This window comes from Tursiops truncatus, chromosome 14 (genome assembly GCF_011762595.2).
Source record: "Tursiops truncatus isolate mTurTru1 chromosome 14, mTurTru1.mat.Y, whole genome shotgun sequence".
NCBI classification, from domain to species: domain Eukaryota; kingdom Metazoa; phylum Chordata; class Mammalia; order Artiodactyla; family Delphinidae; genus Tursiops; species Tursiops truncatus.
The window spans coordinates 70,112,507-70,139,596 of NC_047047.1; the positions used below are offsets into that span (position 1 = coordinate 70,112,507).

The window sequence follows — 27,090 nt, forward strand, 5'->3', positions numbered from 1 at the left end:
TCATTGGTGAATTCTACCAAACATTTAAAGAAGAATTAATGCCAATACTTCTCAAACTTTTCCAAAACACTGAAGATGAAGGAAAACTTCCTAACTCATTCTATGAGGTCAGCGTTACCCAGATACCAAAGCCAGACAGACACTGCAAGAAAATAAAACTACAGACCAATATCCCTTATGAACAAATATTCTCAACAAAATACTAGCAAACCAAATTCAGCAAAATATCAAAAGGATTATACACCATGACTAAGTGGAATTTATTCCTGCAATGCAAAGATGTTTCAACATATGAAAATCAATCAGTGTAATGCACCATATTAACAGAATGAAGAAGAAAAGTCACATAAGCATCTCAATTTATGCAGAAAAAGCATTTGACAAAATTCAATACCCTTTCATGATAAAAACACTCAATGAACTAGGAATAAAAGGAAATTAACTTCACATAATAAAAACCACATATGAAAACACATAGTGAATATTATACTTAATGGTGAAAGACTGAAAGTTTTTCCTTTAAGACCAGGAAAAAGACAAAGACAACTCTGCTTTTGCCATTTCTGTTCAACATAGTACTGGAAGTTCTAGCCAGAGGAATTAGGCAAGAAGAAATAAAAGGCATCCATACTGGAAAGGAAGAAGTAAAATTATCTCTTTGCAGATGGTATGATCTTATATGTAGGAAATCCTAAAGACTCCACAAAGAAACTGTTAACAATTAATAAACAAATTCAACAAAGTAGCAGGATACAATGTCAACACACAAAAATCAGTTGCATTTCTATATGCTAACAATGAACAATCTGAAAAAAAAAAACCCACAAACAATCCCATTTACAACAGCATCAAAAAGAATAAAATACTTAGAAACTAACTTAACCAAGGAGGTGAAAGACTTGTACAATGAACACCACAAAACATTACTGAAAGAAATTAAAGACGTAAATAAATGGAAATAACCTATGTTCATGGATTGGAAGACTTAATATTGTTAAAATGTCAATATTACCCAAAGTGATCTATAGATTCAGTGCCATCCCTATCAAAATCCCAATGACATTTTTTCTGCAAAATAAAAAAATCCATCCTACATTTCAGGCTTTATAGTTCTCTTTCCAACCATCAATTCAGAAACAAAACTGGATCATGTTACAAATACTTTTCTGTATTCTGCTCTTCTCAATTAATAGATCATAAACATCTCTCCCTATCAGTGGATGGACATTTATGTGATCATTATAAATAAAAATATTATTGTTAAAAAAACCCATCCTAAAATTCATTTGGAATCTCAAAGGACCCTACATAACCAAAGAAATCTTGAAAAAGAATAAAGCTGAAAGATTCACAAATCATGATTTTGAAACATACTACAAAGCTACAGTAATCAAAATAATGTGGTACTTCATAAAGACCAATGGAATTGAATAGAGAGCCCAGAAATAATCCTCACTTATAAGATCAAGTGATTTTTGACAAGGGTGCCAAGACCATTCAATGGGGAAAGACAGTCTTTTCAACAAATTGTGCTGGGAATAACTGGACACCCACATGCAAAAGAATGAAGTTGAAACTGTACTTAACACCATATACAAAAATTAACTCAAAATGAGTGAAAGACATAAATGTAAGACATCAGACTATAAAACTCTTAGAAGGGAACAGGCAAAAGCTTCACAATATTGAATTTGGCAGTGATTTATTGGCTATGACAACAAAGGCAACAAAATAAAAAATAGACAAATTGGATTTTATGAAAATTTTAAAATGTTGTGTATCAAAAGACAATATCAACACAGTTAAAGGCAACCCACAGAATGAGGGAAAATATTTGCAAAACTACATCTGATAGGGGATTTATATACAGAACTCCTATAACTCAACGATGACAAAAACAAAAACCCCAATTCAAACATGGGCACAGGCCTTGCATAGACATTTCTCCAAAGAACATATACAAATGGCCAAAGCACATGAAAAGATGCTCGACATCACTAATCATTAGGGAAACGCAAATGAAAACTACAATGAGATATCACATCACATCCATTAGGATGGCAACTATCAAAAAAAGAGAAAATGACAAGTGTTGGCAAGAATGTGGAGAAATTGGCACTCCTTTACACTGCTGGTGGGAGTGTAAAATGGTGCAGTCATTGTGAAAAAAGTTTGCTGGTCCTCAAAAAGTTATATGACCCTGTAGTTCTACTTTTGGTTATATACGCAAAAGAACTGAAAACAGGAACTCAAACAGATTCTAGTATGCCAGTGTTCATTGCAGCATTATTCACAATAGCCACAAGGTGGAAACAACCTAAATATCCATCAATAGATGAAAGGATAAACAAATTGTGATATATATATATGTATATTATTTAGCCATGAAAATGAATGACGTTCTGATACATGCTTCAACATGAAAGAACCTTGAAAACATTATGTTAAGTAAAATAAGCCAGCCGCAAAAGAAAAATGCTGAATGATTCCACTTATATGAAATACCTAGAATAAGCAAATTCAGAGACAGAAAGTAGATTAGAAATTACCAGGGTCTGAGGGAATGGGGAGGATAATGAGTTATTGCATAACGGGTCCAGATTTTTTGTTCGAGGTAATGAAAAAGTTTTGAAAATAGATTGTGGTGGTGATTGCACAACACTGAGAATGGAATGCCACTGAATTGTACTTTAAAATGGTTAAAATGGCAAATATTATGTGTATATTTTACCATGATAAAAGTAAAACCTATGTAAAATAGAGAAAAGGGTGAAATTATGGTCTCTGTGCCATTATTTATTATCCCAAGTCTACTGCTTTTCTCCAGATTAACATTAAATATTTGATTAGAACTATAATTTATAAGATTTACATAGGAGTTGGTTGTAAAATATTCTGGCAATACTATACTTGTTTGGAAAACTCTGGCATACAAGGTAGAGTTTCTTAAAATATAGTCTGAGGATCACCGGCATCAGAGTTACCTTAGGATACCTGGTAAAATGCAGATTCCTGGCTCCAACCAAGATCTACCAAACCAGAATTTTTAGAGTGAAACTTATGAATTTTCATTTTAACTATCCTTCTAAAGAGAAACTATGGTTAGATTTTAAGCAATCATATTTATGCACAGTTAGTTAGGCTTCCTAAATTTGGTGAGAAGGGCTGTTCCTCATAGCTCCCTGGAACACTTGAGACTTGGACTGAATTAACCCAACTTTGCCACAGCTGAAGGAGTGAATAAGACTCCTTTATCTAGACTGAACAGAATAAGATTTAAAAAGGGAAGAGGAAAGCATTTTCTACATATTTGAGAATTTATTTATTTATTTTTTGCATCTTTATTGGAGTATAATTGCTTTACAATGGTGTGTTAGTTTCTGCTTTATAACAAAGTGAATCAGTTATACATATACATATGTTCCCATATCTCTTCCCTCTTGCGTCTCCCTCCCTCCCACCCTCCCTATCCCACCCCTCCAGCGGGTCACAAAGCATCGAGCTGATCTCCCTGTGCTATATGGCTGCTTCCCACTAGCTATCTACCTTACGTTTGGTAGTGTATATATGTCCATGTCTCTCTCGCTTTGTCACAGCTTACCCTTCCTCCTCCCCATATTTGAGAATTTAAATTCAAGACACTGAATAAGGGAAGGGTGTTTGCTGTGTTCTCTTTTCAGGGTAAAAAACTAGCATGCAATATTATTATATTGTGCTCACTGTATATTTAACCCTGAGGAGTCTGATTACAGCATCATACAGCATAATTTTACTTTTTTTCATAATTTTTTAAAATTTTATTTATTTTATTTATTTATTTTTGGCTGCATTGGGTCTTCGTTGCTGCGCACAGGCGTTCTCTAGTTGCAGCGAGTGGGGGCTACTCTTCGTTGCAGTGCGTGGGCTTCTCATTGTGGTGGCTTCTCTTGTTGTGGAGCACAGGGTCTGGTGCACAGGCTTCAGTAGTTGTGGCATGTGGGCTCAGTAGTTGTGGCTCGCGGGTTCTAGAGTGCAGGTTCAGTAGTTGTGGCGCACAGGCTTAGTTGCTCCGTGGCATGTGGGATCTTCCCAGACCAGGGCTCCAACCCATGTCCCCTGCACTGGCAGGTAGATTCCTAACCACTGCGCCACCAGGGAAGCCCCAGCATAATTTTAAATGAGACATAGAATAGGGGAACGCCTTCTCAAGTAGTGTATAGCACTGATCTTCAAACCTCAGTGTGCGTAAGAATTGCCTCACCTTCCCTGCCCTCCTCCCCAACACCCAGCCCCAGAAATTCTGATTCAGAAGGTTTGGGGTGGGATGCAGAAGTCTTCATTTTTAAAAAACACTCTAGGGTATCCTTATGCAGCTGGTCCATACTTGGAAAAACACTTGGGTTGCACATGATATGTCCTGAACTAGCTCTCTTGCTCCCTGGGTAGAACATCAAAGGAACACTTGTAAAAGGACTGAACTACCCACTTCATGAGTCCCAAGTGGAGAACTAGCAAGGACTGAAGAATCAGCTGCATGCAGGTGCAGACAGGACATTTCTGATACTCTGCTAAGCTCCTTGGAGAGGGAAAGCAACACCCTAGGTTTCCTGACTTTAACAGTAAACAACAGAGGCAACAACAAACCCACCCCCAACACCCCCCCCCCCCACACACACACACACAATCTGCCAGTCACTGTTTGGATGCACACTTTACCCATTAGGGGGAGCCCAAGGATTTCCACACACAGCTCCATTCCCTGGGGGAGGAAAGCTGATACAGGTCAAGGACGTTTGGGGGCTTTATTACTAAGCCTGTAGCAAAGAATGTAAGGATCCAAAAGATTAAAAGCACTTGCTTACATGTGGAATGTCCTTTCCTCCTGGCTCCTATTTAAATCTTTGCATCTTAAAAAGTGGTGCTCTGGGACTTCCCTGGTGGTGCAGTGGTTGAGAATCCACCTGCCAATGCAGGGGACACAGGTTTGATCCCTGGTCAGGGAAGATCCCACATGCCGCGGAGCAACTAAGCCCGTGCACCACAACTACTGAGCCTGCTCTCTAGAGCCTGCGAGCCACAACTCCTGACCCCACGTGCCACAACTACTGAAGCCCACGTGTCTAGAACCTGTGCTCTGCAACAAGAGAAGCCACCACAATGAGAAGCCCGCACACCGCAACGAAGAGTAGCCCCCGCTTGCCACAACTAGAGGAAGCCCGCGTGCAGCAACAAAGACCCAACGCAGCCAAAAATAAATTAATTAATTAAAAAAAAAAAGTGGTGCTCTGAGGTAGCCTTGGCTGGATTTGCCAGGATTGTTAAAGAAAAAATTATTCTAACAATACTGTACTGTATACTTCAAAGTTGCTAAGAGAATACATCTCAAAAGTTCTCAGCACACCCCTCCCCTAAAAAGTATCAGGACTATCTGAGATTAACCTCACTGTGGTAATCATTTCACAATGTATTCGTGTATCAAATCATTATGTTGTACACCTTAAATCTACACAATGGTGTATGTCATTTATATCTCAATAAAGCTGGAAAAAGTTATTCTGACACTTGTTTAAATGGTAAGGAAGACTTTATTCAAGACTTTGCAGTAGGTGTCGAGACTATCCCAATGGGGAGACAGATCAGTCTCAACTCTGAATATAATAACAAATGGGGATTTACAGCCAAGGAGCAGAGAGGGGAGGGCAGTGGATAGAAAATTCAGTGGATGGAACATTATTAAGAGGAGAAATCAAGGGTCAGGATCTTGCTAAACCGACTTAGTAGGATTCTTGCTGAAGGCTGGCTAAGGACTTAGACATCAAAGGTACAGGTGAAGAACCTGATCAGATATTGAGAGTTATCAGATATCAAGGGTGAGAGAGTCTCTCTAAACTGACTTGGCAGGATTCTTGCTAAAACTGGGCTACGCAGGCCTGGGCTTGTGGGGGAGGCCAAGTTTGAGGCCTCGTTGAGAAGAGGTTCTCAGAGGAGCCTCGGCTTTGGTCAAGGAGAGTCTTTGTCAGGGTTTATGGAGCAGGGGCTCTTTTTCTCTTGGTTTCCTTTTCCATTCTTTTTTTCACTCTTCCTAGGATAAGATCAAGTGTGGCCCTGAGGGCAAAGGACCTGAGAGGCCTGCTTTTTACCCAGGCCTTGTTCGTGAAGTCCTGCCTGGTTTAGCAGAAGATTAGGCTGGAAATTAGGCCAAATTCCCAGCCTGCAAAAAAAATAATGTCCTTATCCTCCATTCATATATTTTTCTCAGCAATCTAGTGGGGTGTCCATCTAGGTGGCTGGTGGAGTATTTGGAGATAAGAATCCAAAAATCTTTTACACGCACAACTAATCTTGATGATATATATATAACCGAATATATAGTAAATACACACACACACATACATTTTGACTTAGAAAGAATGTATCTAAATATTAAAGCCTCTTTATTTTTCCAGACCCAAAACTAGATTGAATAATATTGCTAAATTTAATCTAAGACTCCCTAGAATGTGTCATAAAAAACGAAAATTGAACAGGGTAATCCAATCATCAAGACTGTCCTGTGTGTGCTTTCTCACTCAGCGTACAGGTAGAAAAGGCCTAGGATATGCCAGAGTGCCATGCTTGTTATCTCACTACTTCAAACAAACTTACAAAGAAGAATGTATGCCCCCTTTAAAGATGAGAAAAAGATTTAGAAAGGCTAAATAACTTGTCCAAGGTAAAACTGCTGGAAAGGCAGAACGAGGAATATAATTGAAGTCTGAGTTTAGAATCTTATTAAAAATTATTTTTTTACTATAATTTAAAAGTAGTATTTTTTAAAAGATTTTTTTTTGATGTGGACCATTGTTTTTAAAGTTTTTACTGAATTTGTTACAATATTGCTTCTGTTTTATATTTTGGATTTTTGGCCATGAGGCATGTGGGATCTTAGCTGCCCGACCAGGGATTGAACCTACACCCCCTGCATTGGAAGGCAAAGTGTTAACCACTGGACCACCAGGGAAGTCCCTAAAAGTAGTATATTTTAGATACAGGCACCCCTATGTTCATAGCAGCACTATTTACAATAGCCAAGACATGGAAACAACCTAAATGCCCATCGACAGATGAATGGATAAAGAAGATGTGGTATACATACATACATATATATATATATATATATATATATACACACACACACACACACACACACACATACACACACAATGGAATATTACTCGGCCATTAAAAAGAAATAATGCCATTTGCAGCAACATGGATGGACCTAGAGATTATCATACTAAGCGAAGTAAGTCAGAAAGAGAAAGATAAATACCAAATGATATCACTTATATGTGGAATCTAAAATATGACACAAGTGAACATATCTACAAAACTGCAGACTCACAGACATAGAGAAGATTTGTGGTTGCCAAGGGGGAAGGGGGTGGGGGAGGGAAGGGTTGGGAGTTTGCAATTAGCAGATGCAAACTATTATATATAGGATGGATAAACAACAAGTTCCTACTGTATAGCACATGAAACTATATTCAATATCCTGTGATAAACCATAATGGAAAAGAATATGAAAAAGAATATATATATGTGTAACTGAGTCACTTTGCTGTGTGGCAGAAATTAACACAACACTGTAAATCAACTATACTTCAATAAAATTTAAAATAAAAGTAGTATATTTTAAACTGAAATGAGATCATAACACATGCTTTGTAACCAATTTATCCAAATGATAAGTCATGAATGTTCTCCTACTTTATAGCCTTCAAATTCACTGTTTTGTTTCATTTTTCATAAAACTTTTATACTTCTGGGAAAAGATGGCAGATTGAGAAGACATGGTTGATTCCTTTCCTTCCCCTTTCCCCTCCCCCCCAAAAAATGACCGAAGAAATGTAAAGTAAGGAATAATCTGTGTCAGCATTGAGACAGAGAAGAGAAGCATCCAAATATCAGATATTTTGAGGAATTTTACTAGATTTACGGCAGATGGTATTAGATTAAAGAATACTCAGGTAGGTTTGCCAGATTTAGCAAATGAAAATACAGGTTGCCCAGTTTAATGTGAATTTCAGATAACAATATATAATAATTTTTTTTAGTAGAAAAACTATTTATACTATGTTCAGGCAATATTCATTGTTTGCCTAACATTCGAATTTAACTGGGCATCCTGTATTTTGTCTGGTGATCATCCTCAGAGCCCATTCACAGCTTCCCTGAAGGAACTTCAAGACAGGAAGGAAGGAAGGGAGGAAGGGAGGAAAGAGGGGAGTGGGGAGTGAGGAAGGGAAAAAGGAAGGAGGGAGGGAGAAAGGAAGGGGGATGCTAGAGTTAGATTTGGAGGGACAAGGGCTGGGATTGAGGAGCATGGTGAGGCTGACTGGAAAAGCTGCATCTGGGGTTCCAATTAGTTGTTAAGGATCCTGTGGGTTGTGTAGTGGCCCTAAGCTCCAGGGCTGTCAAGTGATACTAAGTTGTAGAAAGCCTAAGGTAGGAAAATGGGCCCTCTCAAACACTGCTAGTGAATGAATAATTTAAAGCAGTTTTTCTAGAGGACAATTTGGCTATACATCTAAAGCTTTAAAACATGCATACACTTTAACTTATCAATATCACTTCCAGGAATTTATTCTAAAGAAATAATGTGTTCTTTAGTGTGTTGTTTATAATAAGAAAGAAATGGGCAGAACTTAAATGATAAACAATAGGAGAATGTTTAAGTTATGGTACATCCATATAGTAAGGGATATACTATGCAGTCATTAAAAATGATTCCATAGACTATTTATTGACAGGAAGATTTTTCACCATATAGTTCAATTTTAAAAAAAAAGGCAAGCTACAAAACTGCATTACGGTAAGATACCATTTTTGTAAGAATATAGCTATTTAAATATATATGTACTTTATGCATAAAAAATGTCTGAAAGGGTATACACCAAAATGTTAACAATGGCTTTCTCCAAGTAATTGAATTTGGATGGTTAGTCTTTTTCTTTTCACTTATATCTATTTTATATATTTTCTCCAAAATGTATATTACCAAAGTAAATTTTTTAAAGTTTTAAAAAAATTTCTGATTGGTAAATTATACTTTTGAGTAATTATAAAATGAGATTGCAATTATAAAATAGGCTTTAACATTAAGGAGTATCTCGTTCAGATAAATGAACACAGTTTCTACTGGGTGCCAAGGCCCTGTGCTACAAGCTGGGGATAGAGATGAGTTGGACACATCCTCCGCCCTCCAAGAGTCTAAAGGCCATACTCTTTGGTGAGGTTCCTTGGCTCTCAGTCTTGCTGGCTTCAAAAGCCCATTTGTCAGCCCATTCGGGATCATCCCTCACATTAACCAAATTTACAGAGGTTGATGAACAAACTCGGATAATGTATTAATTTGTGCTGAGAATTATCACAGTCACATGGGCCAGAATAGTAGTCTAAGCATGACCAGCACATTTTTTTCCCTGTGGGGTGAACTACATAGGGAATCAAATTATGATTAGAATGTTGTTTACTTAGACTGGAATCATACCAAGGGCAGGTAGTAACTTAAGTTTAATGCGACCTGGCATTAGTACTCTTCTCCTCAATAAACATGGTCTTTCTGATGAAACCATAACTACCACAAGTGTGAGATTTTCTCTTCCCAGGACAGTAGTAATTGGATGGACACTGCCAAAAGTCATCTCAGATGCTCTTTTATAAAAATGTCTCCAGACTAACAAATCTCCATTTCCCTCCAATTATGCCCTCAACATATACTATCATAATTTGCTCAGATCTGGAGCCATTCCATTTCTCTAAAGTAAATTTCGTCTATTTTCTTCTCTGCAATTTTGTATTTATGTACTTTAACTCTGAAGATTATCTTATTTTCTTAATTTCCCTTTCTTAAAAAGGCGTCTTATTTATACACTGACATACAACAAATTTTATACAGTAAATGTATTTTTTTAATTAGGAAAAAATATTCCAAATCTAAAGGGGAAATAATGGAAAGGGTTTTTGGTGAAGAAGTTAGGAACCATCACACAAGGCCTTCTACAACTGCTCACTTGCTCTTCAACCAGTACCACTCTGGGGTAAAATTTTTATGCTCAAATATGAAACTGAGCCTCTACCACATGAGGCAGAAGACACCGGGCCCAGCTCTCTCTCTTGAAGTGGTCATAAAGGAGTTGCCCCCTGGTGTAGCTTCCTTGGTTGCCAACTTAGCTATCCAAATTTTCGGTAATTGGAACCAAAGTCCACACAATCTACTTAACATTCTAAGAACATGGTGTACCTACTGTGAATCATCCAAAAGGCAAACTAAGCAATCCTTAGGGTGCTAGCAGTGCTTGTGCGTGCACATACACACACAGCTATTTGGATATACTTCAATATTTGAGAGTTTTTTTAAAAAGTCATTCAAACAGTCATCATGCAAACTTACAAAACAAACAAACCATAGAACTTATTGGATTTCCTGATGTTTACTTTAAGGTTTAGTATATTTTGGTGTCTGTGTTGTTGTTTTTTTTTTTAAATTTCACACATGAGTTTAGGGCCTCTAAACTCTTTATCCAACCTTGGTGATACTAATTCTAGTATAAGTGTTTTTAGAACTTTTAACGTTAAAACCACCAGACATTCACATTCATCAGGCAATTACATATATGTATTCTAAATTTCAACATGTTTCAGCCACTGGAACATTCTTGACTCCTTCTAAGAAGCCATAAAAAGTTTTTCATATCTCGCTTTCAACATACACCAAAATAGCTCTTAAAGTTAATTTTACTTATAGTTAGGGTTTTGTGCCCAAAACCCAACACCTAACTGTTAATCATTATTTTCTAAGTATTGAGAGTGCAGTATAAAGTACCAAACTACATGTCAAAACCTGATCCCTGCCCCAAGGCGTATGACACAGATTACAAAAACAAATCAATTCAGACTATACACTGCATCAAATTAAAAGCAAGGCTAAACTTGAAAGACACAAACTTCAGGAAACTTTTTTTTATAAATCCCTAAGAAGTTACCAAAATTCTAACCAGAATTATTTGCTGGTTTGAAGGTAGAATTTTGTATTTTTGTTTTAATCTTCTAATAATGCCACTGTTCATGGGAAGAACATTTAACTTAAAGAGAGAACACTAGAGTTGTAATATAATTTCAGTTACTCTCTCGTGTTGTCCCAAACGAAAAATATCAAACAGCAACATAAAACCCTTTGATATTACTTAGATTCTCCTCAGTCATCTCAGTGAACTAAAATATATCAAGCTGTTGTAAGAAGAGCCCCAAAGATAGTAGAATACTGCAAAGAGATTTTAATATTTATTTTTCTTTCATTAAAAAAACCAGCCATGGGCTTCCCTGGTTGGCACAATGGTTGAGAATCTGCCTGCCAATGCAGGGGACACAGGTTCGAGCCCTGGTCTGGGAAGATCCCACATGCTGCGGAGCAACTAGGCCCGTGAGCCACAACTACTGAGCCTGTGCGTCTGGAGCTTGTGCTCCGCAACAAGAGAGGCCGCGACAGTGAGAGGCCCACACACCGCGATGAAGAGTGGCCCCCGCTCGCCGCAACTAGAAGAAAGCCCACGCACAGAAACGAAGACCCAACACAGCCAAAAATAAATAAATAAATAATTTTTTTAAAAAAACCAGCCATCAGTACCAATATGTCTGTCTGACAAAAATATTGCAGGAGACATCTTTTGTGGTATCTGTCTGTTCCTATTGCTCCTCCTTTCCCCTTGGCCTCCAGACACTACAACCCCAAAATCACAAGAGTGGAGCTGAGTCAGACTTGTTTATACAGCTTGATCCCACCCCCTTGACCACAGCTGACCGGGCCAAGAGTGGGCACCTGACCCAAGCTGGACCAATCAGAGTCTCATCCCAAGAAATCTGAAATCAGAACTGAGCAATTCAACCTTTCCTTAGGTGACTAGATCTAGAACATGGAGGTGGGGGTGGGGTGGGAATGAGGTGAGGGCATCTTCCACCTTGCGAGGAGAACTGGAAAAGGATAGGAAGTCAGTCTACAGAGAGAAAATGAAGCACAAGTGCAGAGATGAGAGAGAGAGGGTGCCTATTCAGCATTCAACACTGTGCCCTCCTATAACCTTATATAGAATATATACTTTTTTTTTTTTTTTTGCTTAAGCCCCTTGAGTTGACTCCTGTTATTTCCAACCAAACATCTTAACTCAACCTGGTCACTCTGACATGGAACTGAGAGTTTTATGTTTCCTTATACAAAGATATAAGAAAAGCATTTGCCTAAATTATTAGGGTGGGACTAAGTCCCTTTGAAACACATGGAAAAAATCTCACCACGGTGAACCTATAGGTAAAGAAGCTTCGTTCAGTAGACTTCATCAAAGGAGCTATTCTCTGTAGGAATTTGATAAATATACTTGCCCAGCATAACATTATTTTCAATGTATCAAAAGCCTTAGAAAACACTGAACTTAAATTTGTAAAAACAAAGATTTTTATTATGTTTTAAGAGTTCTACTGCATAGAGTAGTACTATACAATGAAAACAAACTGGGCCTCTCCTAGGTTACCACCAGCAGCTTGTGTTCAAACAGGTCATACAAAGTAGTAAAAGATAACTTCTACAAAGTAGTACTGTTAGTACATATATCTTAGAAAAAAGTTTTAAAAATAGAACTTGGAAAAGAACCACCTGACTATTCTGATCAGGTGGGAGAATCTTAGAAACCTCCTCAAGGACTCCTGAGAATTACTCAACAATAATTACCTTGCTGAAATGTAGATGACATTATTCTGTTATAACACTTATTTTTTCAGCATCCAGTGACATTTACTGAACATCTAATATGAGCAGGCACCATGTTATCTTGTTTACTGCTATATCCTCTTCGCTTAGCACATTCTTGGCATATAAAAGGCACACGCTAAACATTTCTAGATAAGCAAGAATATTGAAAGATAAATAAGAATCAATCCATGTTATCTGGTAAGTAGAGAATAAAATAATCTGTCCAATGAGACAATGACTAAATGATGACTTTAAAACAACCCTCTTTTGTATATATTATATAAAGAATTCATATGAATTGGTAAAATAGGAATACCATAATATATAAATGGACAGAGAATGTGAATAGTTCATAGGAGAAAAAAATTAACTTTATTAATAAAAAGTAACAAAAATGTTGATCATCAGGACTGATCTAAGAAAAACAAGTTGAAAGATTACTTTGCCTAGTAATTAAAAAGTTTAAATGTAGATGAAATATACTTTTGATGAGGGTGTAATGAAACTGGTATATTCCTATGCTGCTATGGCAGATTAAATAAATATATTTTTGTAGAAACTGTCAATAATTATTTTGCTGCAGTAAAGTTCTGAGGATTAATTCTAAGGATGGACACCAAAAGAAGAAAAAATGATATCTATGAAAATGTTTACTGTGAAATGTTTTTTATCTGTGTTTAGGTGTTTAGAAATTACATGTTGGGACTTCCCTGGTGGTACAGTGGGTAAGACTCTGTGCTCCCAATGCAGGGGGCCCAGGTTCGATCCCTGGTCAGGAAACCAGATCCCACATGCATACTGCAACTAAGAGTTCGCATGCCACAACTAAGGAACCCACGAGCCACAACTAAGGAGGCTGCCTGCCGCAACTAAGACCCAGTGAAACCAAATAAATATTTTTAAAAATTTATACAAGTTATTTATAATAATAAAAAATTAAAATCAGCCAATAGCAGGAGAATCCTTAAGTAAATTATGGTACTTCATTCAATACATAATATGCACTTTTTTTTTTTTTTTGCGGTACGCGGGCCTCTCACTGTTGTGGCCTCTCCCATTGCAGAGCACAGGCTCCGGACGCACAGGCTCAGCAGCCATGACTCACTGGCCCAGCTGCTCCGCGGCATGTGGGATCTTCCCGGACCGGGGCACGAACCTGTGTCCCCTGCATCGGCAGGCGGACTCTCAACCACTGCGCCACCAGGGAAGCCCCCAATATGTACTTTCTAAAGAAGATAAATATGGAAAATATAGAAAATATACTATTGTAGGAAAATAATTATGACATAATGTTAAGTGAAAAAAAGCTGAAAATAAAATTATATTACACTATGACTACAGTCAATTAATAAATATATATCCATATACACAAGTCCCAGAAGTAGAATGAAAGTTTAATTTGTTGGAATGGTGCAACTGCATTATTTAGAATCTAGATGTAATTCTAAATTTATTTATAATTATTGATACAATGTTATTTGGGTAATAAAAACAAAATCAACCCCCTTTCTCTGAAGAAAAAATTGAATTCTAGGAAAAGAACATTGTAGAGAGTTAAGACTTGCTGGCTATGGGGAGTTTGGTCAACAACCCTCTTAAGTACCAAAACAATGCTGGCATTTTCCAGAACACAGAACTGAAAATTCTTAATGCAGCAAAAGAAAGAACTTGAAATTATTTCTCAGACCAAAGTGAGAGATGGACAGACAGATGGATGCATAACATTTACACAAAGGTTTTCATTAAATACCTCTTGATGAAAATGAGAGAAAAGGCGATCTCTTAAAAATGACAGTCTGAAATCTTTTCTAGTTCCTCTTCCCACAAATGAGTAAATTCTAGGCAGACTATTTCAAAAGTGTGGTAAAAATTCTGTTGCTTCAAAGTGGATTGTTTACAACATCGAATAAAAGAAGCCAGGGGGCTTCCCTGGTGGCGAAGTGGTTGAGAGTCCGCCTGCCGATGCAGGGGACACAGGTTCGTGCCCCGGCCCGGGAAGATCCCACATGGCGCGGAGCAGCTGGGCCTGTGAGCCATGGCCGCTGAGCCTGCGCGTCTGGAGCCTGTGCTCTGCAACGGGAGAGGCCACAACAGTGAGAGGCCCGCGTACCGCAAAAAAAAAAAAAAGAAGCAGCAGCAGCCAGGCACAGATGGGTACATACTGTGTGATTTTACTGACATAAAATCTGGGAGCTGGCAAATTTATGATGTGTGTACTTTACCGCCTGCAAATTATACCTCAATAAAGAAGAACAAAAATGGTTTGTAATTAGATAAGATCATTTCACAGAATTAAAACCAGACACAGCCATTGAGAAGATTTCATTTTCCTTAAACTGCCTATTTGGAATGTAATGAAGCTTTTCTAAGTATTTTGAGTAATCCAACCTTACTAAATTACTTCGGGTCAGTGTGGGTGGTCATGAATGGCAAGATGTTCATTTAATTAGTTATTATGGCTCACATTGGCCAGACGGAGTGTACATCTTAAGGCCATTGCTGCCTCTCCTCTTCAAATGATCGGGTGGATTCTCTTTCCTAAAGAGTTATGTTATTTACATGACAGACTCTTAAAGGAATCTAAGAAATAAGCCCATGTAAGTCACATCCTGGAAGTCTGTGGCCAACATAGAGAAGGGGCAATTGCATGGTGACATGAGGCCCTGGCTGCAGAGGGAGGAATCCCAAGCTCCAGGAGTAACACGCAGTGTGTCTGACTGTAAAGAGGAGCTTGACCTACTATTTGCATCTTCATATTTTGGGTAAATGTTCTTCTAAGATAAATAATTTTGGAAGTTGTTACTTGTGCACATTTAATACAAAAACAGAGAAATTATTGACACTGTAATATAGTGAGAGGAAGTCTCATAAAGAGCACAGACTTGAGAGTCATAAAAGTCAGGAGTTAACTTCTAGCTCTTCCACTTCCTAAATATGTGACTGTGGGAAAATGATCCAATTCCTCTAAACTTCAATTTCTTTGCCTGTGAAATGAGGTTTATAATACCCACTATACACTGTTATCTTAAGGATTGGAGACTATATGAGTGACTGGCATGCTCAGCAAACAATGGTGGTGGTGATTGTTAAATATTAGAACTGGATACCAGCCATTCTTAGCACTTATGGCTGAATGGCTTTGTTCAAGGGCTGTAGATTTTCTGACACATTTTTCATTTGTAAAAAAAGCCAAAAATATCCACCTGTTGAAGAATGGCTTCTGAGGTTAAATTAATTTGCAAGCAGTCTATTTTTGTCTCTTCTTGTGCTTCTACACGTGTCTACTGAATTAAGCACTTTAAAACTAGATACTAGAAATGGGGGGAAATGTTTATTGGATACATGCAACACAAAAGGAAAAAAACCAGAAATGGCAAATAACACCGGTACCCAATCCTAACCTCCAAGGCAGAAAATTCTCCTGGAAGGGTGGATGAGGGTGGCAACTGACTTCAGGTTGCTGACCTCATTTTGGGCAGTGATTTCATTGCTCTAGTTTTTTTTTTTTAATGGCTTATTTATTTATTTACTTACTTATTTTTGGCTGTGTTGGGTCTTCATTTCTGTGCGAGGGCTTTCTCTCGTTGCAGCGAGTGGGGGCCACTCTTCATCACGGTGCACGGGCCTCTCACTGTCGCGGCCTCTCTTGTTGTGGAGCACAGGCTCCAGACGCGCAGGCTCAGTAGTTGTGGCTCACGGGCCTAGTTGCCCCGCGGCATGTGGGATCCTCCCAGACCAGGACTCAAACCCGTGTCCTCTGCATTAGCAGGCAGATTCTCAACCACTGTGCCACCAGGGAAGCCCCCATTGCTCTAATTTTTAAATGTTCATCTTGTTCTTGAGGGAAGTCAAGACAGGGCAAGTTTCAAGTATATCACCTTGGATCACAGACAAGATGGCAGAGTAGAAGGACATGAGCTCACCTCTTCTTACAGAAACACCAAAATCACAACTAACTGCTGAACAGCCATCGACAAAAAAACACTGGAAACTACCAAAAAAGATACCCTACATCCAAAGACAAAGAAGAAGCCATAATGAGACAGTAGGAGGTGTGCAACTGTGATAAAATCAAATCTCATACATGCCGGGTGGGCGACCCACAAACTGGAAGATAATTATATCACAGAAGTTCTCCCACAGGAGTGAAAGCTCTGAGCCCCATGTCAGGCTCCCCAGCCTAAGGGTCTGGCAACAGGAGGAGTAACCCCCAGAGAATCTGGCTTTGAAGGCCGCGGGGTTTGATTGCAGGAATTCCATAGGACTGGGGGAAACAGAAACTCCACTCTTGGGGGGCACACACAAGGTCTCACGTGCACCAGGACCCAGGGGAAAAAAGCAGTGACTTCATAAGAGACTGGGCCAGACTTACCTGCTAGTATTGGAGGGTCTCCTGCAGAGGCGGGGTGGGGGGCAGCTGTGGCTCACTGCGGGGAGTGAGCCCTCTCGGAGGCCACCATTTTCTCAAGACCTGGCACTAACCAACAGCCTAGAGGCTCCATTGCTGGGACACCTCAGGCCAAACAACCAACAGGGTGGGAACAGAGCCCCAACCATCAGCAGACAGGCTGCTTAAAGTCTTCCTAAGCACACAGCTGCCCAATAAACACACACCCTGACAGGGTCCTGCCCACCAGAGGGACAAAACCCAGCTCCACCCACCAGTGGGCAGGTACCAGTCCCTCCCACCACAAAGCCTGTGCAAGGCTCTTAGACAGCCTCATCCACCAGGGGACAGACAGGAGCCAGGCTACAATCCTGCAGCCTGCAGAATGGAAACTGCAATCACAGAAAGTTAGACAAAATGAGATGGCAGAGGAATATATCCCAGATGAAGGAACAAGACAAAACCCCAGAAGAACAGCTAAGTGAAGTGGAGATAGGCAATCTACCGGAAAAAGGATTCAGAGTAATAAAAGTAAAGGTGATCCAAGAGCTCAGAAAAAGAATGGAGGCACAGATGGAGAAGATACAAGAAACGTTTAACAAAAATTTAGAAGAACTAAAGAAGAAACAAACAGAGATGAACAACACAACTGAAATGAAAACTACACTAAAAGGAATCAATTATATCACCTAAACAAGCAAACTGTGGCTTCCTATTGGCATGAAGTCTATACTCCTATACTGTTATGGCTCCAAAGCAAGGATGGTTACTCAATCTCTCTCTCCTGAGAGTGGGCATAAGGTCGGGATAGCGGCAGTTATCTTATATTTCACTGGCTCAAGATAACTTACTTAGGGAGAAGAAAATGGCAATACTAGAAATAAAAATTGTTTGTCCCACCAGTCTGGGCCAAGTAGTACAAAATGATCTGATCTACTGTATATTTTAAACTAAAACATTGTTGGGACTTCCCTGGTGGTCCAGTGGGTAAGACTCTGCGCTCCCAATGCAGGGGGCCCAGGTTAGACCCCTGGTCAGGGAACTAGATCCTGCATGTATGCCACAACTAAGAGTCTGCATGCTGCAACTAAGACCCAGTGCAGCCAAAATAAATAAATAAATATTAAAAAAAAAACTAAACTAAAACATTGTTGCTTTCTGAACACAGAATAGCATGGCTTGTGTTCCTCTATTTAAAAGGGGGGGAAAAATCACAACTCTGCATGGGGAAATTCCCAACACAAGGCTTATGCCTGACTCTACCTCCTTTTCTTCATACCAACCAAAGTTAGATAATCACAAACAGAACTTTAGCCTGCTCTCTAGGACTGCTGTGAGGATTAAATGAAATAAAATTACTCTGTTAAGTACAAAGCGCCATATAAATATTAGTTACGTTATTACAAGAAGGAAACCGGTATCACTCCAGGTTTGTGCTGGAGACAGCAACAGTAAACTAAACAGACAGCTGGACAAATCTGCCAGACATCCACATGTCTGACTCTTGAATACAGGCTGGATTCCCTTTTGCTGAGCTATACCTGCCAGCCTGGAAGCCCCTGGTGCTTCAGTCATGAATGGGCATATACCCTGTCCAGAGCCTCCAGGGCCTCACCCCAGTCTGGCCTTTGGCTCTACCCTGCAGTGCTGGCCCAGGGCCAAGTCTGGTTAACTTCCCCTTCTAGTTTGCCTGGTACTGCCTTTCCGGTACCATCAGGCCTTAAGCCAGAGTCACAAATTTTGCAGGGAACAAGTACCCCAATAATGAGAACATTCCTTCCTTCACACTAGGGAACTTCCCTCCTTTTTCCCCTAAAGTCACTCCTATTTCCACTTCTCTGTTTCTCATCTTCTCTAGGGCTCCAGATTAGGGTATGGGAGGTCAAGAAGCTAAGATAAGAGCAAAGGAACAAGTTTGCCCCACTGACCATTCCTCTAAATTGAGTCTCAACTGCTCCCCACTAGTGCTACTTCCTTGCTAACTCCTTGTGTTGAGTAGCTGGAACACAATAGGTTCTTAATAACTATTTACCAAAGGAACACAAATATCAGATTAATGAATCAGCAAATACAGGCATACCTTGGGAATTTTGAGGGTTCAGTTCCAGACCACCACAATAAAGCAAATATTGCAATAAAGTAAATTTTTTGGTTTCCTAGTGCATATAAAAATTATGTTTACATTACACTGTAGTATATTAAGTGTGCAATAGCATTATGCCTTAAAAAGTACATACTTTAAGTAAAAAATACTTCATTGTTAAAAATCCTAACCATCATCCAAGTCTTTAGCAAGTTGTAGCAGTAACATCGAAGATCATGATCACAGATCACCACAATAAATAATAATGAGGTTTGAAATATTGTGAGAATTACTAAAATGTGACACAGAGACACAAAATGAGCAAATACTTTTGAAAAAACAGCTCCGATAGACTTGTTTGATATGCAGGGTTGCCACAAAACTTCAATTTGTAAAATGGCAGTATCTGTGAAGCACAATAAAGTGCAATAAAATGAGGTACATCTGTAGGTGTCAAATGAAGCCCAAGGCCTTTTCCTGGACCCTGACCTCCCCTATTCCTGGCCTGCTTTCATCTGTTTTTATATTCAGAAACTAGGGCAGCCTCAGCTTGGTTTCCCAGGTTAACTTTGACTTTAGTTCTTTATGCAAAGGACCAGTCAGCACATCTATTCTTTCGTGTGAGCTTTAAGAGGAAAAAGAAACTAAAAAAGGGACAAACCTTACTTTCCATCTATTTCTCAGAAGGGATAAAATCAATGTGACAGTATATAAGTATGTGTGTGTGTGTGTGTGTGTGTGTGTGTGTGTGTGTGTGTGTGTGTGTGTTTGGTAGTTGCACGGAAAGACTGTGAGGTTGTGTTATTTTCTACAGGAGAACAGAAGAGACACCCTAGCTGGAAAGTACAGTTGCTAACAGTAGAGGCAGATTAACTCCTACCGAAGACAGAAGGTAGAGGGGGCACAGCTTTAGAATCATACTGCCCACCACTTCTATCTCCAGATGCCCTGAGGATCAGGAGGGTAGAGCCAGGTTTTTCTGGTGTTCAGTGTGGAACACTGCTCCACTGCTAAAGCACATTTTACATGAACCCCAGATGGTATCAAATAGTCAAATATACATGTAACTGGAATGCCAGAAGGAGATGAGAGAGAATGGGGCAGAAAAAAAGTATTTTAAAAAATAAAGGCTAAGATTTTTCTTAATTTGATGAAAGACAGAAACTTGCAGATACAAGATTACAAATGAACACCATGCAGAATAAACACAAAAAAGTTCACACTGATGTACATCAGAGTCAAATTATTGAAAGCCAAAGCCAAAGAGCAACTCTTGAAAGCAGCAAGAGAAAATAACATATTACACAGAGAAAAAAAATGATCTGCTCAACAGCCAACAGTCATCTGAAACCATGGAGGTCAGAGAGAATGGAAAAACATCATTAAAATGCTGAAACTAAAAAACCCCCCTGGGCTTCCCTGGTGGCGCAGTGGTTAAGAATAAACCTGCCGATGCAGGAGACACGGGTTCGGGCCCTGGTCCAGGAAGATCCCACATGCCACGGAGCAACTAATCCTGTGTGCCATAACTACTAAGCCTGTGCTCTAGAGCCCACAAACCACAACTACTGAGCCTGTGTGCCATAACTACTGAAGCCTGCGTGCCTAGAGCCCGTGCTCTGTAACAAGAGGAGCCACCGCAATGAGAAGCCTGTGCACTGCAACGAAGAGTAGCCCCCACTCCTGGCAACTAGAGAAAGCCTGTGCATAGCAATGAAGACCCAACGCAGCCAAAAATAAATAAATAATTTTTAAATAAATAAATAAATAACTCCCCTGTCAATCCAGAACTCTATATTCAGGGCATATATCATTCAAGAATGAAAGCAAAACAAAAATATTTTCAGATAAAATAAAACTAAAAGGATTTGTAGCCAACACACCTGCACTATAAAAAACACTAAAAGAACTTCTTCAGTTAAAGAGAAATATTATCAGATGGAAACTTGGATCATCAGGAAAGAATGAAGCACATCAAAAATAAGTTTCTGAGTAAATTTAAAAACTATTTTTTGCCCCTTTTCTCTTAATTTCTTTATAAATTGTTTACACCACTGTCTTGGGAGATTTATTACTAGTAGAGGTATTACATATGAGCTCCAAGTTCTTCCTACTCTATATTGATCTTATGAGATGCTTAGAGTCTGGAATTGCTTCTGTACTCTACTCTAGCCTCTTTCCATTACTATGAATTTTTATGTGGGTTGACTGGGTAGGAATGGGGTGAAGGACAGAATCTTTGAAAACTAACAGAAACAGAGATTGCTAGAACATAGGATATATATGGTTGGGAGGGAGGATCAGTGCAGGGAAGGAAAACAGATTGAGATTAAATGCTCCCATGGTAAAAGCTAGGTTACCAGCAACACGCCTTGAATCTATCCTAAATTGTGGCAGAACTTGGGGAAGAGAAATGCAACATACCTAGCCCCCTACCCAACTTCTCACCCTACAATAATTCCTAAACTTCTTTAGACTTGGCCGGTACATCTATATGCCTTAGGTACTACTTAGTTCCTCCAGGTATCTGATTTCCAGTTGGTGCTGGAGATGAAAAAAAGAGATGGTGGGATTTGGGAAATACTAAGGAGAGAAATTATAGATACAGTTCCAAGGAGAGAAGAGGAAGTCAAAGAACTGGGATGGTGGAGGTACCACCTAGTGAATCATCAATGCTGAAGGGTAGGATAGGATGGACAAACTGGCCTCAGAGCTCTGAATGGAACCCTGGGATATAATTGTTTTAGTGTTTGGGGTACTATAGGCTCCCAGTTGTATTCAGGACCTCAATTTCCATCAGAGGTTCTTAGCTTTTTGGTCATTTTACGAAGACTTTTAAAATGTTTTTTACTTCTTTATAACCATTCCTTTCTATAAAGTTCATTTCTGTCTTGCCAAGGATTTGGCTCCTCCTTCAGAAAGAAAGAGGACTCAGGGTGAATTGCATCAGGTCTGGTCCAGAACCCAGAAACACAAATGACATTGATCAAATGATGGGAGGGAAATGGAGACTGGCTAACAATCTGCCTATCGGGAATTAAAAACAGGTTTCGGGCTTCCCTGGTGGCACAGTGGTTGAGAGTCCGCCTGCCGACGCAGGGGACACGGGTTCGTGCCCCGGTCCGGGAAGATCCCACATGCCGCAGAGCGGCTGGGCCCGTGAGCCATGGCCTCTGAGCCTATGCGTCCGGAGCCTGTGCTCCGCAACGGGAGAGGCCCCAACAGTGAGAGGCCCGCGAACCGCAAAAAAACAAACAGGTTTCACCTTACAAGCCAACTCTCTGGAGCACTATGTTGAGAAGGATTCAGAGGCCTGGACCGAAGTAGGGGCTCTGAAAGGAATCACAATTAACTGGTGATGTCTGTCAAGGGAATGAGACCATGTGCTCAAGAGTGCTACCTCTAGCTTGGGTGGTTTGTTTGCAGACTGATTAGCCCCCAGCAGATAAGGGTTAGACTGACTGGTCTCTAGTAGATAAAGGACTTCCTAGGCTAATGCAAAGGAGTCAGGTCTCTCTGTGTCACTGAAGCTCAGGACCTGTCAGGTCTTGGTCAGGTCCAAACCCAAGAGTTAGGAAAAACACTGAGTATGAGAGCAGGAAAAGCCTGTTTATCATCTCTGATGTGTGCTAAGTTCCTCACATGACTTGGTTGACTAGTTCAGATAGGCCTGGGCTTTGGAGTCATGCCTCTCAAGCCAGCCTTGCTACCTTCACATGCCCCAACAGGTAGAATGAAAGCAAGCCACGGGATCATCTGATCTGCACAGATTTCTCCGTTTCCAACAAGTCATGGGGATATGAGTTTTGCACATGGGACCAGCCCCGCCCCTGCCTCTGAAAGCCAACAGAGCTCTTGGGTCTCGTACCCCCACTCTTGTTATGCCCAGAGGAACCACCGACTCCTCTAACCCCAACTAACAAAAAGGCTTTCTCTTGTAGGAGCGCTGTGTCACGGGCAAAACCTCCATAAATGGCGGTGACTTGTGTTATCTAGGCTTTTGCGAAGAAACTAGGAGCTGAAAGGGGAGAAAAAAGAGACACAATTTGAGCTTCACCTGTCAGGCAGCTATCAGGCGGGGAAGAACGTCCAGCATCCGCAGACCCTCAGGTGGTGGAGTTCACGGAGAGGTGACTAATTTCTTACTGCTCGGCCAGAGTATACGGGGCAGTTGCTCTGAGCGTGGATGAGGGTTGGAAGGCCCCTCTCTTGCCCTTTTTTGTTTGTGATGGAGGAGGGTGAGGAACGCTGCATGGACGACCGTTGGGTACAGTGAGTCCTTCTGCGCTACCTGAGGGAAAGGCCTGTAACACACCCATGAGCAAGGGTGGGAACAACCTCCTCCCGCCCCACCCCCCATTCCAGGGGAATCGAGCTCCCAGGTCGGCGAAGATACTGTAGTGAGTTAGAAGGCTCCAGGGAGAGCGCCACGGGAGGTGCAGCAGGCACGCACCATACACCGTTTGGCCCTTTTCCAAAACTGTGGGGTCTGCGGTGGCGGGAAAAGCACCACCCAGCCTCAACATGTCACCTCGCGGAGGAGGAGCCAGGTGGGTAGGCGCCCCTCCAGGAAGGGCTGCCGCGTCCGGGCTTCGGGGCTTCCCCGAGGGGAGAGCGGAACACTAGGACCAGGCCCGCGGGGTCCGCTGCCCTGGGGCTCTGGGGGTGAGAAGCCGCGCCCGGGCCAATTTCGGGTTCCCGAGGGTGGGGGAGTCGGTGCCCGGCAGCGGGCGGGCAGTCAGCCGCCCGGACCGTCGCCTCCCACCCCGCCCCCCGGTTTCCTGCGGAGGCCGCGGCCGCCATGTTGTTGTGGGGCTGAGGCGGCGCCGCGGAGCCCGAGCAGCCGTGACAGGCTGCGCAACAGGTTCGTTGGCGGCAGCCTGACTACGAAGCGGCCGCGGCGGCGGCGGCTGCTGGGCAGGGTCTCCCGGCGTCCGCCCGCGCCCGCGCCGCTGGTGCCGAGGGGCGCGGGACCGCGCTGTGACGTGCGGGAGGCGCGGTGGCGCGCCAGGTGGGTGAAGCTGCTGCCGGGCCTGCCGCAGGGCGCGGGGCAGGTGCGGACGCCGCCGCGTCCGCCGCGGGGAGGCTCGCGGGCCGGGCTGGGCGCCCCGCACGACGCGGACGGGCCCTCGGGAGCCCGGGCGGCCCCCGAGCTAGGCCCCTGGCGGGCTTGGCGGCGCCGGGCGGAAACCTCTGGCGCCGGGTTCCTGCCCCCGCGGCGGGGCCAGGGCGGACGACGAGGGGCCGGGGCCGGGCTGCCTCTTCTCCACGGCCGAGCTCCGGCCCCCGGCCGCGGCCTCTTCTGGCAGGTGCGGACGCCGCGGCGGGCCGAGGGCGGCGTAGCCCCCTCGCTTTCGGGGTGCGGGCAGAAGAGAGACAGCCCTGAGGGGCACCCGCATGCTTCCTCGGAGCCCCATTTTATTTTCACGGAGTTGGTTTTCCTTCCTGGTAAGGGTTGGTGCGGAATGTCAGGTGAGCCGCATCCTGGTGCGTCAAAGTAGCCCGAGTCACGAGAGGCCAGTGGGCGGATGCTCGGCGTCCACCGCTCACCTTAAACCAAAGTTGGGAAATGTTACAATTTGACTTTAGTGTTATTGACTTCCCAGGGTGTACAGGAAGCACGGAGAGATGTAATCTCTTGGCCCAGAGTAAAGTTTATTGCTTTTATAATTTTTTTTAAAAGACGCCTGCATATGCATAGTGAATGGGTAAACCGAGGCTGAAACTGCAGATGGCCTTGCATTTTGTAGAAAGATGCTGTATTGGGATTTATTAATCCTGTGCTTTATCGTCGAATGATTGCTGAGGGCAAGTATGCTTCATTTGAAACTTGTATTGTTTAGGAATTAGGAATATTTTTGATGGAGCCAACCGCTTTGTGATAGGAATTAAGGTTAACACAAAAATGTTTGCTTTACTAAATGCTCTAGTTTTTTACTAGTGTTTACTTGCATAACCAGAAATAGGCAAGGTGTGCCTTGAAATTTTATGTTGTCCCAGTCAGCTTAATTTAGGTAGCCTAGACTCTGTAGGTTAAGCCTCTTAAGCCTCTTAAGAAAATTAATTGCCTCTCTCCCTGTGCTTGTTTGCTGTGTTGTTAATCAGTGGTAAAACCTAAACGCAATCTAGAAACATAAAGTAGAACCTTTACATAAATTAATAATGACGTCCCTCAAAATTTAAAGATAGTAGCAGTTCTGATGTGCTAAGTTTCTTTGGCTGTGCCTACGATTTTCTTGTCATTTCTTTATTTCCCCCAGCTTTACTGAGATATGATTGACATATATCCTTTATTATTTCAAAAGTATGTAAGGTGCAAGTTGTTTTTAAAAGCTTCGTTTAAGGACAAACAGAATTTTGTGTTTTTTTAGAGGACATGGAAAAAATGTGCATGGCTGCTGTTTTAGTGTAGTATTAATGAGCCTCAGAAGAGGTTGCATTTTATACTTTAATGCATGTAATTGTTCCTTTTGTTTACCTTTATAGCGAAAGGTAGAATTGTCTGAGAAAACTTGACCTGTACTGAATTATTGAGCAGGGAGGTACTATTGTTAGTTCAGCACATCTCAAGGATAAAATCCTGATCTCTCCTGAATATGAGGAAATGTGTTAGGCATGTGCTGGGATTGGAATTATGGTTTTAAAAATTTTTGTATTTTCACAGAATCAGAATAGTAAAAGGAACCTCTATACATCCGTCACCCAAACTCAGTAGCTTTCAAGATCTTCTTTACCCATTTCTTTCTTTCTTCCTTATCTTTATTTTTTAGTTTTTTCACTCTATATACTTATCATATCTCTTTTTTAAAATGGAAATTTTCTTACATAACCCTAAGATTTTTATTTTATTGTATCTTTAATACAGTTTCACAAATTTCTTTCTAGTAAGACAAAAAGACCATTATTGGCCATCTCCCTTTTCAGCTTCTTTCCTCAGTATTAAAATGTATTTACCATTCTTGTCATTTATTGAGTACTTACTGCCTGCCAGGCCCTGTGCTGTGCCCTATGAGTAGTTCTTTCCCTCCCATCAAATAGATAAATGAAATGTTAACCTGAAGGTTAACTGACTACTCTAGGTTAACTGAGCTGCTCTAGGTCACTGAGCTAGTAAGTACAGGAGCCAGGTTGCAAACCAGGATCCTTCTAACTTCAGCACCTGTTCCCTTATCTGGTACACTCATCTTGGTTCAGAAATTAAAACAAAAACAAAAGGTTATTTGGGCATTCAATAAATATTTGTTGAATAGATGAATGAAAGTACATATTATTCCATCGATAAGTAACTAGCATTTTTATATACTATATTTACTTGTAAAGCATTTATATTAACAAGTTCCAGGAATGATTCAAAATAAACTAATTACATTTCTCAAAATGGGGTATTTTATTACCATACAACAGTGCATTTTCTTGTTTTTCTTTTTTATATTCTGATCTTTTCAATACCTTATTTATGGAAAAATGTATGGAATAACTATTTATGAAGAAAAGCTTAAAAAAGGCAGATTTTTTTGTGTGTTAATTGTTAAAGGTGGATTCCAAGTATGAAGTAGAAAAATCATGTTTAGGATTAGTTCTGTAAAAGAATAGTTCTAAAGATGAAGATGCATCAGAAACGCTGTATCTTTTACTTGAGTTCATTCCTGACTTTTTGTCATCCTTTAACTACAGAGCACAGCGACTAATGTTAGAGTCCTATTGAGTAAGAGTGTGCATGTAGGTATTGCTGAGAAGGAGGAACTGAACGGGCCTTAAAGGATCTGAAGGCAGAGAGGAAGTGGGGGAGGGGGGAGGAAACAGCAGAAATAGAAGTAGGGCAGTGAATACATCAAGAGATAATGTATTTTTACAACT

The 27,090-nt window shown here is 41.0% G+C and overlaps 1 protein-coding gene and 1 long non-coding RNA gene across 13 annotated transcripts in view; one reads left to right on the forward strand and one right to left on the reverse strand.

Moving 5' to 3' along the window:
* Nucleotides 1–23,501, reverse strand: part of LOC141276372 (uncharacterized) — a 74,353-nt gene extending 50,852 nt beyond the window's left edge. For both annotated transcript variants that reach the window (XR_012325857.1, XR_012325856.1), the window contains exon 1: nucleotides 23,291–23,501. This is a non-coding gene — a long non-coding RNA (uncharacterized lncRNA). The remainder of the gene's footprint in view (nucleotides 1–23,290) is intronic.
* ITSN2 (intersectin 2) overlaps nucleotides 23,143–27,090 on the forward strand; it is a 161,299-nt gene continuing 157,351 nt past the window's right edge. For 4 of the 11 annotated variants that reach the window (XM_019943132.3, XM_019943139.3, XM_019943144.3 and 1 more), the window contains exon 1: nucleotides 23,646–23,783. The gene's annotated coding sequence lies outside the window, so the exon portion shown is untranslated. The other 7 variants (XM_019943133.3, XM_019943137.3, XM_073791693.1 and 4 more) reach the window with 7 other exon arrangements.